Genomic DNA, 7,124 nt, shown 5'->3' on the forward strand with positions numbered 1-7,124 from the left:
CTGGTTTGATTCCTGGGTCGGGAAGATCTGCTGGAGAAGGGATAGGCTGCCCACTCCAGTATTCTTGGGCTTGCCTGGTGGCTCAGCTGGTAAAGAATCCGCCTGCAATGTGGGAGACCTGGGTTGGATCCCTGGGCTGGGAAGATCCCCTAGAGAAGGGAACAGCCACACGCTCCAGTATTCTGGACTGGAGAATTCCATGGACTGTATAGTCTATGGGGTCGCAAACAGTCAGACACGACTGAGCGACTTTCACTTCACTCACTTCATAGACATATAGCGTATATAGATATATGCACACTGATATACATATACAACTATACATATGTATAACAAGGAATTGGTTCATGCAGTATGGAAGCTGAGAAATCCCATGATCTGCAGTCAGCAAGCTGGAGACCCTGGAGAGCCCATGGTATAATCCCAGTCCAAAAGGTCTGAGAACTGAGAGAGCCAGTGGTATAAGCGCGAGTTTGAGTTCAAAGGCAGAAGATCAATGTCCCACTTTAAAAAAATATATGGTAGAAACCAACACAGTATTGTAAAGCAATTATCCTCCAATTAAAAATAAATTTTTAAGAGGATTAAAAATAAATTTTAAGAGGATAATTGCTTTACGATATTATGTTGGTTCCTGCCATACATCTATATGAATGAGCCTATGTACCCCACCACTTGAACCTCCCTCCTACCTCTCACCCCATCTCGACCTCTAGGTTATCACAGAGCACCAGTTTTGTTTTTTTTTAATGAACTTATTTATTTTAATTGGAGGCTAATTACTTTACAATATTGAGGTGGTTTTTGCCATACATTGACATGAATCAGCCACGGGTGTACTCCCACCTCCCTCCCCATCCCACCCCTCTGGGTTGTCCCAGAGCACTGGCTTTGAGTGCCCTCTTTCATGCATCGAACTTGGACTGGCGATCTATTTCACATATGATAATGTACATATTTCAATGCTATTCTCTCAAATCATCCCACCCTCGCCTTCTCCCACTGGGTCCAAAAGTCTGTTCTTTATATCTGTGTTTCTTTTGCTGTCTCACATATAGGGTCATCATTACCATCTTTCTAAATTCCATATATATGCATTAATATACTATATTGGTACTTTTCTTTCTGACTTACTTCACTCTGTGTAATAGGCTCCAGTTTCATCCACCTCATTAGAACTGATTTAAATGTATTCTTTTAAATAGCTGAGTAATATTCCATTGTGTATATGTACCACAGCTTTCTTACCATTCATCTGCTGATGAACATCTAGGTTGCTTCCATGTCCTGGCTATTATAAACAGTGCTGTGATGAACATTGATGTCTCTTTCAATTCTGGTTTGCTCGGTGTGTATGCCCAGCCAGTGGGATTGCTGGGTCATATGGCAGTTCTGTTTCCAGTTTTCTAAGGAATCTCCATACTGTTCTTCATAGTGGCTGTACTAGTTTGCATTTGCACCATCAGTGTAAAAGTGGAGAGGGTTCCCTTTTCTCCACACCCTTTCCAGCATTTATTGTTTGTAGGCTTTTTGATAACAGCCATTCTGGCCAGCATGAGAAGGTACCTCACTGTGGTTTTGAGTTGCATTTCTCTGATAATGAGTGACGTTGAGCATCTTCTCATGTATCTGTTAGCCATCTGTATGAAAGAGCACCAGTTTGAGTTGCCTGAGTCAGACAGCAAATTCCCACTGGCTGTCTGTTTTACATTCAGTTCAGCCACTCCGTCTTTGCCACCCCGTGGACTGCAGCACGCCAGGTTTCCCTGTCCATCACCAACTCACGGAGTTCACTCAAACTCATGTCCATCGAGTCGGTGATGCCATCCAGCTATCTCATCCTGTCGTCCCCTTCTGTTTCCTTGCTTTTCTCTGTCCTTTCGTCCCAGCCTCGCCTTCCCTCACTGTGTCTACAGGTTTCTTCTTTGTGTCTGTATCTCCACTGCTGCCCTGCAGATGGGTTCATCAGTACCATTCTTCTAGATTCCATATATGTGCATTCATGTATGGTATTTGTTTTTCTCTTTTTGACTTACTTCACTCATAATATGCTCTAGGTTCATCCACCTTATTAGGACGGACTCAGATGCATTCCTTTTTATGGCTAAGTAACATTACATTGTGTTCAGTTCATTTCAGGTCAGTCGCTCAGTCCTGTCTGACTCTTTGCCACCCCATGAATCGCAGCATGCCAGGCCTCCCTGCCATCACCAACTCCCGGAGTTTATTCAAACTCATGTCCATCAAGTCGGTGATGCCATCCAGCCATCTCATCCTCTGTCGTCCCCTTCTCCTCCTGCCCCCAATCTCTCCCAGCATCAGGGTCTTTTCCATTGTATAGTCCTAGTTAAATACAGGCAGAGAGAGCAAATTCTCCCTTAGTCTGCCTTTTTGTTCTATTCAGGTCTCCCAGGGATTGGATGAGGTCCACACACGTTGAGGAGGGCTTTACTAGTTGTACTAATTCAAATGGTAATCGCATCTGGAAATACCCTCACAGAATAATGTTTAACCAAATACGCGGCACCCCGTGGTCTGGTCAAGCTGAGACATAAAATTAACATCATAAGAAGGGATGGAACCACACAGAGGTTCCTGACTAGGATAACCAGACTAACAAAAGGGTGCAAAGCAAGCCTTCTCCTAAGGAAATCTGCTTCCCAATAAGATCAAAGCTTTCACTTTTTGATCAATCTATTAGGTTAACTGAGGAACTGACAACTAGATGCAAATCTAGTTAAACAACAGAAAGAACATATTGGTTTTTGTACCTGGAAATTTTAGAGGTGTGAGGTTCAGACAAAGCTTCATCCAGTGGATCAAATAGAGTACTAAGAATCCAGTTTCTTTCTGTCTCTCTTCTCTGCCTTCCGTGGAATCATTGGGTTGTCTGAATTAGCAAGAAAGAACTACAGGCTGTCTACTGAAATTTGAATTTCAGATTAACAATGAATTTTTTTTTTTTAGTATAAATATGTCTCATGCAACATTTGGGACCTATTTATACTAAAAATTATTTGTTGTTTTCTGAAATTCAAATTCCTCAGGGTGTCTCATATTTTATCAGACAACCCTATCCTAAGCCTTGTCTCTCCGTCTCCCACCCCCCGCCCCAGCTTTGTTTGGTAGCTCCTATAAATAAAAGGGGACAGTTCTTTTCCAAAGTCTTAAGCAAACACCTCCTTGTATCTTCTTGGCCTGAAATGCCTGTTTCTGAACCAGTTTCTTTTCTGTGGCTGGGGAATAAGATAAACTGATGGGCTTAGTGAGGAGGCCAGAGGTCTTTTGGGAAAGGAGAAGAGGAAAACAGATGCTTTGGTGGCACCCAACAGATGTCTACTACATTGGGCTTTCCAGTTATCAGTCACAGAATCCAAGCTCCTCAAGTTTGGATGGGACCCTAAAGATCACTTAGTCCAACCTGTGATGTGATGCCTGAATCCCCCCATAATATCCTAGTCTTTATGTTCATATCTTTATTGACAGGGAACTCACTTTCCTCCATGGAGCTCCTTCCATCAACAGCCTTGCCTGTTGGAAAGTTGTAGCTGAAATCTCTTTTTTCTTGCATCTTCCATTCATTGGTTTCAATGCTCACTTAGAGGTGTCTACAGGGCAGTTTTCTTTTTCTTTTCCTTTCGGCTGTGCTGGGTCTTCATTGCTTTGCAGTCTTTTCTCTTGCCGAGACCACAAGCTACTCTTCATTGCAGTGCTCAGGCTTCTCATTGTAGGGGCTTCTATTGTTGCGGAGTCCGGGCTCTAGGGTGCATGGGCTTCAGTACTTGCAGCATATGGGCTCAATAGTTGTGGTTCCTGGGCTCTAGAGAACAGGCTCAATAGTTGTGGCTCGGGGACTTGGTTGCTCTGTGGCATGTGAGATCTTTCTGGACCTTGGATCGAACCCACGTCTCCTGCTTTGACAGGCAGATAGTTTACCACTGAACCACCAGGGAAGCCCTACAGGGCAATTTTCTAAACCAGCTTGGAATGAATGAGTACCTAGTATGCTCCATGCGCTCCATGCTGTGTGCTTTCACATTTCATCCTCCCAACACCCTGGAAAGCTAGTCCTTTCTGATGGATACAGAAACTTGCAAATTAAGCCCCTTGCCCTGATTACACAGCTAGTGGCCTAGCTGGATTTCATCACACCTTAGCCCTGGTGTCCCACCCACCTGCTCCTCCATAAGGAAGAGGAACCTACAGCCTTTCACATACTTGATGATAGTGTCCCAGTTCCCTTATTCTCTTAGGACCTTGTTTTCAGGGACTCTCACTCCTTAAAGCTGGTATCCCAGGCAGAACACGTGGCTCAGATGGGGTCAAGGGTGAGAGTTGAGGAGGAGATGCAAGTAGTCCGGAGAGCTTCATATACAAACCATTCATTGGTTGATTTCATTCACTTGTCAACAGAAGCTGAGTGCCTGGTGTGTGTACACACTTTATGAGGCATGGAGGATGAGGACAGAAAGAGTGAAAAAAGAGAGAGGGAACGTGAGAGAGAAGATATGGTCTGTAGCAGGAAGGAGCTCATGGCCTAGAATGGGAAACAGATGTGAAATCAACAATTACAGTAAAATGTGATATATACATACTTGACTGGATCAGCATGGATAGAATGCTATGACTCTGGTCCTGGGAAGTCAAGGGGAAAGGCGCCCTCCAGGCAGAAGGAGGAGCCTAGGCAAAGCGCAGGATGGTGAGTTCCTGCCTTCAGACAGAAGGTGAAGGGAGACCCTAGATGGGAAAGTACTTGGTTGAAAGACCACTGTGTACATAAACCAGTGGGATTCTAACAACACAAAGGAGTTTTACTCCTGGCCTGGGCCTGCCTTCTTGAAAGCCCATACTGCTTCTGCAGAAAACTCTCTCCATGCATTTTGATAAATTGGAGATTGATTCCCACAGAGGAAACTGGGTTTTGGCATTTAAAAACATCATAAATGGGCCAAGGACACAGGCAGTTCACACAAAAGGAAATATGGTTAGTAAACAAACATGAGGAAACACAGTCAACCTGGCCAGTAATCAAAGAAAGGCAAATTGAAACCACTGAGGTGCACATTTCCACTGATTAAATGAACAGTCATGGCCAAAAGGTTCAGATGCTTATGCTTAATCCTGGTGAGTTCTGGGGGAAAGGAGTGGCTCCCACATTGTGGGAGGCTACAAGATCTTCAGGGCTCAGTACAAACGGAAGATGCAGGGTCTCTGGTTCAAAAATTATTAATAATTTTAAGACAGCAATAGCAGAGCATTAAACCAAATGCCGGGCCCTACTGAGTCCTTGTTGGATGTTGTATAAATGAGTACAGCACTGTTATGGGAGAAGAGCTGTCCCTTCTCCCGCCCAGTCTTCGTCCCCTTACCTGTGTTTCCAGCCTCATCCCCTCCGATCTGCTCAGGGACTTGATTATTTTTCTTTCTTTTTTTTTTTTTTTTTGCTCAGGGACTTTATTGTCTGTGGTCACTTCTCGCTTGAAATTCCTTCTCTTGCTAGTGACCAAGTTTTCTTACCAGTGTTCAACATACACACAAACCCTCCTTATGAAAATAAAAAACAGAAACAAAAACCGTACCTCAGGCTTCGACCCCACTTCCTCCAGCTATGCTCCAAGTCCCTTGTCTCAGCCATGCTTCTAGAAGGGTCTGTATGGACATGCTCTCTCCGTGTCCTTGTTTCCCATTCATTTATCCAGGCTGTTTTTCCCTCCATCATTACAGGTCTTGCCAAGGTCACCACTGATTCTGAGTCATTTGCTGGGACCTTTTGGCATCGTTTGACGCCGGTGACCACTCTCTCCTTCCTCTACCCCTCTTCCCTTGGCTTCTGTGACATCATGTCCTCCTGGCTTTCCGCCCAAGTTCCCTTCAGTCTCCTTAGCCAGCAGTCTCCCTCCATCTGAAAATGAAAGTTCCTGCCTTACCTGGTCTAGACTTTGCTCACCCTCAACCTTTCTCTTTGGGCAGCAGCCTCCATACCTGTGGCTTTGGTCACCATCTGTGTGTGGATGACTCATAAGTTCGTGACTGTAAACCAAACTCTGTTCTGAGTTTCAGACCCACAGTCCAGCTGCTCACTTGACAGCTCCTCTTACCTCTCTCAAAAACACCTTGAACTCCTTGTGTACAATACCACCCAATACTGGTCCTCTTTCGTTGTTCTCTGGATCTGTGAAGGGCACCACAGTTCATCCTATTCCTAACACCAGAAATCGAGCAGTTGCCCTTCATATACCCTTCTCCTTCCTCCTCCTCACACATCTTAAATCAACTACCAAGGCTTATCAATCCTACCTCCACAATATTTGCTAAATGTGTCCACTTAAACTCCATTTCTCTCCCTATTCACGTTATCTAAGCAATTATCATCCTTCAGCTTGACCACCGCAATCCCTTCTCAAAGTCCTTCCTCCTGTATACTACAGCCAACATGAGTGTTTCAAAGTCCACACCCAGTTCAGGGGTCCCAGGCTCTCAGGGTAAATACCAACACCTTTCTGATGGGTCACAGGCCCTGCCTGATCTTGCCTCAGGCTCTCTCAGTTATTTGAGCTTGAGGCTTTGTGGTTTCCTTAGGTCTGCCAAAAGGCATTTGTACATGCTACTCTCTCTGTCTAGAATGTTCTTTCTTCTCTTTCATTCAAATTAGCTCCTAGTCATCCTTACTCCCCCAATCAATCACTGTTTCCTTAGGAAATCCTTCCATTAACCACCAAGCAAAGTAGGATTCTACCATAAAATACTTTAATAGCTTCATGTCTCTCTCTTTAGTAATGCTTAGCATGCTTATAATTCTATCCATCTGTGTGATAACCTGGTCAAGTCTGTCTCCCTAACTAGAGGGTAGGGCTCATGAGTGTAGACTGTATGTTCTTCTTCACTATTGCGTCCCCAGTGATTAATCAGTGTCTGACCAGAAGAAAGTGCTCAATAAATATTTGGTGAGTGAATGAATGGAAATCCATTTAACAGTATATTTTGAAAACTATGGAAATGTTCATGTTTTGATCCAATAATCTCACTTTTAGGAATTTATCCCAGGGAAGTAATCAAACGGAGAACATTTTTTATACTTGAAGATATTACCACATTCTTTTTTAGTAGAACATTTTTAAAAGACA

Source organism: Cervus canadensis, chromosome 6 (assembly GCF_019320065.1).
Source record: "Cervus canadensis isolate Bull #8, Minnesota chromosome 6, ASM1932006v1, whole genome shotgun sequence".
NCBI lineage: Eukaryota > Metazoa > Chordata > Mammalia > Artiodactyla > Cervidae > Cervus > Cervus canadensis.